This window comes from Rhopalosiphum maidis, chromosome 2 (assembly GCF_003676215.2).
Source record: "Rhopalosiphum maidis isolate BTI-1 chromosome 2, ASM367621v3, whole genome shotgun sequence".
In the NCBI taxonomy this organism is placed as follows: domain Eukaryota; kingdom Metazoa; phylum Arthropoda; class Insecta; order Hemiptera; family Aphididae; genus Rhopalosiphum; species Rhopalosiphum maidis.
The window spans coordinates 69459397-69470498 of record NC_040878.1 but is presented as its reverse complement, the minus strand read 5'-3'; the positions used below and the strand labels follow the sequence as shown (position 1 = coordinate 69470498).

Genomic DNA, 11102 nt, shown 5'->3' with positions numbered 1-11102 from the left:
TTTTGATAATAATCATCATCTGTTTCTATACAGAATTGTACCGTTATTCGTTAATTCAAATAAAAATATGTTTCGATATTGGTGGTCGTTGGGTAATGTACATCGACATATCGTTGGGTCAACGTTTCCAATCCTGTGCCGTCGACGACGGCGTACTGCTAAGCGCGCTCGTTCTCTGCACGCTGCAGCTGGAGGCGCCCGCCTTGCCCACCGTAACTTTGCGGCGCACTGTTCAAATATCGAGCGTCCCGGCGACGGTGCCTTTGCCCGCGCGCATAGCTGTGGCCAGTCCGCCCAAGGTCGCGGCGTCTGCGCCGGTATGGCCCAAGTTTCGCGCGCGTCGCCGCCCGTACACGCGCGCCACGCACGTTGCCTACGACCGCGAGAGAGCGATCGAGCGACTGGGCGGCGACGGCGGCGGGAGACTTTGGTGTGAGCCACCGTAGGCCGGTATAGCGTGACGGGTAGGGAGTGGCGGCGTCGGTAGTATATAGTATTATAACAGTAGGTGGTGGCGGCGGCGGCGGCGGCAGTGAAGTTACGATAACGCCGCGTACTCTCGATTAGTAGAACACGAGCTCGCGTACTCGGTGGCTCGCGAAGTCACTAGCTTTAAGTCGTGTGATTTTGTTATAGGTTTATAATATACATACATACATATATATATTGTTTATATTATATAATATTGCGGGTAGCAGCGACGGTAATGCCCGAAAGTGAGTGTTTCAATATTCGTATAATACATTAATAGATTTTCCGCCCGCGGCCGGTTGTATCTCATCGTTATAATATTTCATAATTCGATTTTACGATTCCGCGAAAATATAATCCACTCGACTAAAAGGGTAATTAAGTTACATATAACATACCTACATACACTCCCGCAGTATTTGTTATTGTCCGATATTAGTATATACAACACATTCAATTAGATATAGTCGATTTGATATCCAAGTGAGAAAATGAAAAACTCGTCGGAAAGCGAGATCGTGCGAATCGAACAAACAATCGCCTTTGGACATACACATCACGCCGCCGAAAATTCGTGTAAGTTGACAGTATGGTCCGTGAGTTATTTACTGCATAATAACATACAATTCATAATTTGTATTAAATATTGGTGAGCTTTGAACTTGACCCGGTACCGATACATGCCCTATACCTATGTCGTGTACTCGTGTGTCAAAAACGGCCAAATTATTTAAACAGTCGTTCTTCGACCTGATCGCGTTATTACGAACACTAAAAAGCATGTCCTAGAAAAACGGTTCATGTATATACTTACAACTATGTACATACATTCTGAGAAAGTTATAATTCTGACTGTTTTTCGAGTAAATAATTTACCACTAGCCAAAAAAAAAAAAAAAATAGAAGTTTATTTTTTAATTTTGACTTTTTATACTATACCATATACTTAACCTGTTGGCTGTCCATAAAAAGGTTTATACCTATTGTGCTGTAATAAAATGGAAGTAATTTTAAAATACATAAAACGTATAAAAACATATAAGTAAATTTATTATTACCTAAGGTACTATTTTAATATTAATTTCAATAGATATATAGGTTAGAGGTTAAGTAAAATGTCTAATTGACTTTTCAATTCACTATAATGTAATTCAATAAAATAATTTAAATTAATCTTTTCGTTATAAGTATTAAGTACTAAATTGTGTTGTCAAATCTTAACTTAAAGGAATATAGTATGTGACTGTTGCCTTGATTACGAATAATTAATAACAATAATTTATTGTAAGTAACTATTATTATTCTAATTATCTGAAAATCTAAAATAAATTGTATATATTTATTACTAATGTATCTTAAGAAATTATTTAGAATTTTAGATGAATAATAAACAATGAACAATGTCTAAAAATTTCTGGAAATTTAAAATGGTTTTAAACATTTTTCTTGCATTTCTATATTATATAATATATAGAATACAATTAAATAAATTGTTTCCAAATCGTCATGAAAAATGTCACCCTATACATTAGGTATATTATTATAAAATAATTTGTGTATAGAATACATACGAAAATAAGTATTAAGGTATACAATACTTTGTACAGGAATAATTACAACATTTTGTTCTAATAAATATGTCATCTAAATAAAGAGTTAAGTCTTAATTTTTTAGTTGGATTTTATTTTTTTATTATTATGAATCTTAGTTCTAACAAAAAAAAAGTGAGTACATTTTTTTTTTTTGAACAAAAATTGAAATCCGGAAGGTTTTAATTAATTTTATGTATAGGAATATTATTATAGGTATCAAAGTTATGAAAAAAATAAATGTTTTAATATTAGATTAATAATTAAAAAATACACAAACGATTACCTAATGTAGTCATTTGCCTTAATTATTTAAACTATTAGCAATAGGACTTATGCGCATGTAATCTTTTTTTTCTTTTTATAAATCGGATCATCCAATCATACTAAAATAAATGACCATCGACCAATTTCATAATTTAATATTATAGTTTGTTCATTAAGTATAATACGCATGTTGAAACAGTAATTGGGCCACCTTTTTTCTTTTAAACATAATATAAATTAACTAATATTATGTACAAAATTGCATTCGAAAAAAAGTTTAAATTGAGTACAATATAATTAAATAAACATAACACAAAAAGAAAATATTAGAAACCACGGTGAACTAATTGTCAATATAACCTGTATAATGTACATATTAATAAAATAATAACTAATAAATATGATTTGAATATTTGATAATTGATTTATTTATAGACTATAGTTACTTTAATACTGTATTAGATAGGTATATTTTATTTTTCATATTATTTTTTAATGAATCATCTATCGGGAATATCTCTTATCAATCACCAAACCAAAGGGGACATGTAAACAATTGTATTTTTATACAACAGTAATAAAAATGTATTAATACGCTATTAAATATTTATATAGTGTATTCGTATTTTGGAAGATTTATTTATATTAATTGTTTTTTTGACTTAGAAGTAGGATTAAGTTTATTGTGCTGGTATTGTATTCTTCGTAGATTAAAACTTCAACAATACAAATGAAATATTAATTGTTTATGAATTTGTTGGCTGACAAAATTAAGAGTGCTAATTAACTCAATTTTCAATATAAAATCACACAATCAATATTCATCATAAAAATGGATATTATTTTTGATTACCTATAATTTTGTTAACATTTCATGTTTTAATATATATTTATAGTAGATATATTTATACCCATCATAACAATTTTATTTTTCTCGTGTTTTGTAGATAGCTTATAGTTTTATTTAAATGAACTCTATTATTTGAATTGTTTATTGTTAGTTGGTAAAAAAGTAGTAGATACCTATAGCACTATAGCAGTATAGCGTGATAAAAATTAAATAGTTGAAAAATTTGTTTGTAACACTTGAATAAACACGTGATTATTTTCAAGAGTTGCCTATACATTATGAACACTATTAGGTACCAGTATCTACTATATAATATATATATATATTTATTTAACTTAACATTTGTTTAAGTTAGTTAAAATAATATATATATAACTATAATTGTTTTATAATATTGATAAATATACCTACCTTATAATAATATATTCGAAATTGTTTCAATTATTTTAATACAATATAATGTTTTGTTTTTAGTTATTATGTATTAAATTATAAACAGAAAATAAATAATTATTAAATAAATATTATTTACGACTTTCAGTAATATAATAAATATATATATTAACATCGACGGCTAATAACCTTAACTGTTGTAACCTGTAAATTCATAAAAAATTATAAACATTATACAATTATAATACCTATACTTAGGTACTCAGTGGCGTGATCAACTTTTTTAAAAGGGGGATATTCATTTTTGACTCTAATTTTTTTTTTTTGTGTGATAAATCATTACAAAAAAATCCAAAGCGGGGGATATGACACCCTGATCCCTCCCTTGTGAGCATGCCACTGTAGGTACCTATAATTTAACAATTGAACAGTTCTTAAAACTAAGTTATACATTATATTTAAAAATGTTATTGTGGTCTGTAGATTTTTAACTGTATACTCTAGTCTTTGATAAATAATTTATAGACACTTGTCTATAAACTGTAAGTTGGAATATCATAATAAAATTCAGTAAGCCATTAAAAGTAAATATATAAGTGTAATTAGTAATGTATCATATATTGACATAAAAACATAAATAGTACAATAGTTAATTTTTCATGCAAATGACAATGATAAAAACAAAAAAATATATACCTATTTAATAAGAGTAATTTATTATTTAATATTAATTTATTTATTGGGTAAATAGCTTAAGCTCTTTTCTAAAGTAAATTCATATATCAGAATAACTCCATATTTGCATTTATAAATTTAAAAAAAAAAATCGAAGGATTGAGACAGGCATTTTGAAAACAACAACCAGACTATAATCGGAATTAATAATTTTTTAATCAACCCGTCCCTACTCCGTACAGTTATTCCTTAAATAGTTAAGTACCAGTAAGAAGTATTAATCAAACTATTATTACACACTATATGTCTATATATTGTATCATATTTATAATGGCGCCTACACCCATCATATTAGCCATATTGTGTAGTACCTACGTAGGTCGTATAGTTTAAACGGTAGGTACTCAATCATTTGTTTGTTAACAAATAAATTGAACAAGTCATAAAATAAATGTAATTGAATTGTATCCCAATACAAAAAAATTAAGCTATAAATAATAATTATGTCAAGCTAAGAATGAGTTTAAACGTATTTTAGGTATATACGACTATTGTCTTGATTTATTCATTTAAAGTCTAATATTTTGTTATAAATAAAAATTAATTCAAATTAAGAATTTACTGAATTTAGGGATCTCAAATTATTAAAAATATAAAAATTGATTTTATACTTATTACTATCTGATGACTGTTGTATCACATTAAAATACTCTAGTGACCAGTATGTATATTGCATTATTGCCTGTAAAAGGAAATTTCAATTGGTTTATATATTATGTACCTATTACTCGATATAAATATTATTAATATCACCCTTTTATTGAAAATGCGACCTTGCAATATTTTCCTTAGAAAAGTAAAATAATATTTATTTTAAATATGGACTATATTAATTCTCGGTGCGTGGGATGATTGTATTCTTACAATAATTTAATTTTGTGCAGATTTATTTTATGATTTATCAGGCTAAACCCTATACGTGTATACTCTATTATAGAATATTAAGTACTAACATAGTATATAATAAATATCCAACTAATAAGAAATAAGATATTAAATATTATAAAAAACAAATAAAAATAAATCCACGCTTTGATGTTTCCTTCAAGATATAATTAGAAATCAATGTATCGTTGAATATTTATATCATTATGGTCATTTACATGCTGGGTACTCGTCATTTTTGTGTTGTGTATAGTGTTTAACATATAGAACTCCCACCTTTAATAGAAGGCTGTGTTTGTGGACTTAATTGGAGATTGAAAAAGAACAAAAAATATTTATCCACTCCTACAATGTTGGAAATGAAAAAAAAAATATTTTCATGCTTTGTCTGGAACCTCAGTTAAAGAAAAAAATCTTAAGAAATATGTGAAACGCGTTATATTCTGGTCAAGGCCGATGGTTGTGTATCGTTTTTAATATTTATAGTTACATTGTATAGTGTATTACCTTTATAATATGTAATAGTATTACTGTATTAGTATATAATACGTGTGTGATAGTAAACCGTATATGAAGCAATAAACAATATTTGAAAATATATCTCCCCTCTCTCATTGCATTAGTTTTAAACTAGATTGGTTTCTCGATATAGGTATTGACATTTTGGATTATGTCCATTAGATGAAATGTGCATGCGGTTGTGTGAAAGTGAATATTATATGTTGTACAACTGTTCAAGTAGTGGACACTACACATAATTTAATCGTGATTTATGACATTGTTTAATTTAATGATTCATATTAAATAAACAGTTTCAAAATTTAAACAAAAGCCGTTTACAAATTATTAAATTTAAGTTGTATAACTGATCTACTTTACATCTGTTTAAAATCATAAATGTAATAGAAAAGAAAATCATTATGTTAAACGTTTGACTTCTGCTTTATTTATTATGTAACTATGTAAGTACCAAATTATTTCTCTAGTAAAATAAATAATAATTAAGCCGGTCACAATTTACCTATGCGGTGAAAGACAATAGAATTTTACCGGGCAACGCTGCAGTGTGTACCGATATACCGTCGACCTTTATAGAATATTCGTAATTTTAATTATATATAAATATAATATAATACACGTCTAACGTATTTTGATTCAAAATACTTAACATGGGGTTATTTAAGAGGACTAACCACGAAAGGGCGAAAGATATCCCAGAAATTCTATAACTTTTAATTCATGATTTATATTTATTACGTTTATACCTCACACCACTATTACATTATTTTTTCAAAATACGTACCTTACTTTTTCATTTTAACCTTCATGCTAAGTAAATAATATAATTAATATATGATGATTAAAATGAGTTACGCTTCCAATCTTTGTAACATATAGGTACCTACTTAACCGAGTAACGATAACAATAAAAACACGTGCAGTAAGGCCTTGTTTGGCTTTGAAACTGAATAATATGCTCTGAATGCTCTGATAATATAAAGATATTGTTGTAGAGATACCTAAATATGATATGAATTCGTATGTAATTTTTTTTAGCAGAAACTATAAAGGCTATAGAGAGTAGGGATTAATTACTTTAATCGGTATCAATTAAGTTTTATCATTATTATTTAAAAAGATAAGTGTTTATTAGTATGAAAATTGGTGCAATATATGTAAATTATTTTAAATGTTATTTCTTCTTTTGTAGTAGAACATACCAAAAAGACCTTGAATTAGATGTAAAAACGGTACTCCTACAATAACGTCTCAATTTTTGCTATTCGCTGATGTGTTATAGAAGCACTGAGCCATGCAATAACAGTAAAATGGTCTGATAGTGGAAAAACATAGTACATAGTAATTTTTCTCCTTTATAAGAAAAAATACAGTTGTATCTACCTAACTTTGTAAATCCAGCAGTACATTTATTATTGGTTATTAGTATAAATACATATTTTAAATTGAATTATACAAGTATCTAATTGATTTTACATTTTAATTTTTCATATTCTTGTTTATTCTTGTTATTTGTTAACTAATATCTTGTAGTTCTTGTATTATAATATTTGTAAGTAATAATACCTATATCTTTAGCAAAAATTATTTTTCAAAACACATTTTGAGTCTATGATGATCATTTTCAAAAGCTACTTCAATCTAGTACTAAGTATGAGAATTTTCCAAAAAATATAAAAAAAAAAATAAATTGAAATAAACTTTTAGGAAAAAAAGGATGGTAACATGCACTTTTATACAGATTATGATTATAAATTATAATTTTTTTTTTTTTTATAAAGGTTAAATTTAAATTATAATATATATTCTGTAGGACTAAATTCACAGTCTCAGAAGTAGCAACATCTACATATGTATATGTATAAACTCTTTCACTCGCGTTTTGTACATATTATTTAAACCCACTAATTCTTGACCTTGACTCCGATAATATCCCAGGAAATCCTCCGAGAACGTTAAAGACAAACTGGTGTTTAGTTTTATTAACATAAAAATATTTTTAGGTATCACGTCAAAAGTATAATTGTTGGGTAATTCCTTTAATCTATTCTTTCTAATCACATATTTACATAATATAATTATTACATACATAATATTGTACATCATATTATATTATATTACACTTTTATTTTATAGATCTTATTATAGGTACTTACTATACTTATCTTTTAATAATGAGTGAATTATGAGTATGGTGATCAGATATAAAAATTTAAAAAAAAAGTACATTTTAAGACTTACCTCCTTCTCTGTCGTAATTGCCCAATGTGTTTACTATTCTACCCGTTTTATCCATATTTCCATAGGTCATCTTCTCCTTCTATAAAAATTGTTTTTTTTTCATCTGATTACTCTATTTATTTTATTATTATTATCAATTATAAAAACCAATTATTTGAAATTTTAATAATTCATTTAGTGAGTGTCTTTATGATGAAAATACTTTGGTATTGAAGAATTTAAGTAAACTTAAACTAAAGTATAAATTATTTTTTAAAGGTAAAAATACCAAGTGTAAAACTTAAATATATATCTAATTTAGTATATCTTAAATCGTTCTACCAACCAATAAGAATGCTTTAGGTCAAACCATAAAATATAAATTAATTATAAAATTGTAAAAATCAGTAAAAACACATAAACACGTACATTAGCCCATAATAATTTTAAAAAAAAGAGTACAATATCATGTATTTAACACTATTGTTAAGGACACTAGGACACACGCCAAAAAAGAGCACTGACCTATGAAATAGAGTACGTCTGGTCATCATAATTATGAACATTTTTAAATATTAATATATTACGTTTACTCATAACTCGCTTAAATATTAAAATACCGTAAAAATTCGATAATAGAACACGGATAATGTCCGTACTTTTAATTTTTTTTGCTAAACACACACAAAATAACTTGCAATTATAAGTTGCAACTTTGCAAGACTTATCCACCTTTTATCCGGGGCCACTGGACTAGATTACTAAAATAAAAAGTAAAATAATATAAATCAAAACTTACAAGGATTAAGAAGTATTTATTTGTCATAATATGTGATTTTTATCTTGCTTTAAAATTAAAATATTAGAAATTTGGACTTTGAATTTATAATAGATTTTACTTTCATTTTTGACACAGAAACTAAAGAATATGCAATAATTTTCTATTTTAAAATTTTACCCGAAAATTGATATTATAGATAATATTATATAAACCATTTTTCTTATAATTTTCAAAATAATTATTTAAATTGCATATTTTTAATACTAATATATCTTCATATAACTTCATATTTTTATTCCTAATATAAAATAATTTTTAATATAATATTTATTTAAGTTAAAAATTACAAAAGGAATAGGGATTTAGTAGAAATAATAAAGTATAATATAAATTTGCCACATGATATACAATAAACCATCATACGCGACCACATAAAATATTACTTATTATAGGTATCTAGGCACACAGATAAAATGCAGTTTAAAGGTATTGATTTTTCCTAAAAAAAAAAAAGATCAATTAAAAAAAAAAACAAACATAGTTTTAAATTTTAATTGAAATTCAATGTTTTATAACATGCACAATATACATAACCTATATAATGGTTATATGTTTATTAATTATCAAATGCATTAAATGGGCGAGCATAAAAAATTGAAAACGTATTTTTGTTGAAAAAATAAATCTCGTTATAGAAACACATTTTGTTATTTATTAGAATTGAATTTTTATTGCATCATATAACGTTGGATTCGTAATCCGTTTAAAATATTATATTATGTATGTATGTCATCATATCGGAAACAAATGCGCTCGGAAACGTTATTTATATGGAAAATATTGTGTTGGAAATTTATATATAATATGTAAATGTTTTACTGTTTTAGGAAGTTGGAATTGTAATGTACTGAACAATATTTTGTTGAAATCAAATTTGTTCGAAACTTATATTTATGAAAAATATTCCATTTGAAAATTAAAAAAACGCGTTATATTGAACACCTATGGTTTGAAAAAAAAAATGTGTGATGAAAAAATATATTAGTTAGGAAATTATAATTTATAAAAAATGTGTAAGCACTCTTTATTAACTATATTATCAATAGTCTATCGTTTTAAAAAATTGTTATTATTCATAATTATTTTTAAAATTTCTTATTATCGACTATATATGCAATGTGTGTTGTTGATATTTTTAAAAATTGGTAATATTGACTATTATATGATTTTAAAAAATGTTTGTTATAACTAATATAACTATTATAATGTTAAAATAAAAAATAAAAATTTATTATTAGTATGGTATAAAATTGGCGTCTTTAGATAATATGAATTAAACATTATTAAACCTACAAGTCGTTAAAGGTTAAAGTAAAATATTTACACAGATAAATTTAGCGCAAATATATAGACTGTACCCAAAACGAATTAACTTTTTTTGATGCAAATGGATAATTTCCGGCAATGTATATTATTAGGTTAGGTGTACGGTATGTGGTTCCAAATGAATAATTTTCTGATAAAATATATATTTCTAGGCAGTCGAGCCAAAACTAATTCCGTTAAGATGTGTTTCTATTAAATATGATAATAATTAATAATAATATTTGTCATTGGTTTAATTTACACCTATATGTACTATGTAGTATGTACGTTTTACCAGTGATGAATACACTTTTCAAATGAAACGCGTTTCCGAGTAATTACATTACATACAAAATATATTTTCCGAATTTTCACGTTTCATCCAATTAATTTCAAGCATAATAAATGGTGTTGACAGAATTTCAGTGTTGAGGGCAATATTTTATTGAAAAATACTTTAAAATACCGATGACAGAACCTACATTGACATATTATTATACAAATAAAAACAAAAAAATAGTGATGACGATGTTTAACGACGAGAGATATTAACACTATATTATTATAAATAATAAAACCTATATTCAGTGGCCAGTTGTGTAACTGGGTATAAAACTAAGAGGGTGAAATAATTTATTCACCAAAATCGATACCATAACCAAATTGTTTTGTTTTTACACAAGTTTTAAAAATCATTTATGGCTTAGAAACAAATCGTAAGTACCCACATATCATTTAACAATATCAAGTACATATTAAGTTCATAAAACAAGGTGCTATAATACTTCACTAATACTTGTTTGAAATGTGATGTGGTCATGCGGATAATCCTGTAATCATAATAATTCACGAAATAATATTATTGAGTTATTTTTGTAACCCAAGTATTATGTTGACGATACGTCGACAACTACAGACATACTATTATATACTTATACTACATGCACGAGGAACGTGAAACCAATGTTCTTAAGTGCTACAGGCGTGCGATACTTTAATTGCATTCTCTAATTGTTTTAGAAGATT

The 11102-nt window shown here is 26.3% G+C and overlaps 1 protein-coding gene across 1 annotated transcript in view; it reads left to right on the top strand.

The window, feature by feature from the left end:
• Nucleotides 1-564: 564 nt before the first annotated feature.
• LOC113551928 (protein numb) overlaps nt 565-11102 on the top strand; it is a 36060-nt gene continuing 25522 nt past the window's right edge. The window contains exon 1 of the mRNA XM_026954511.1: nt 565-1047. The gene's annotated coding sequence lies outside the window, so the exon portion shown is untranslated. The remainder of the gene's footprint in view (nt 1048-11102) is intronic.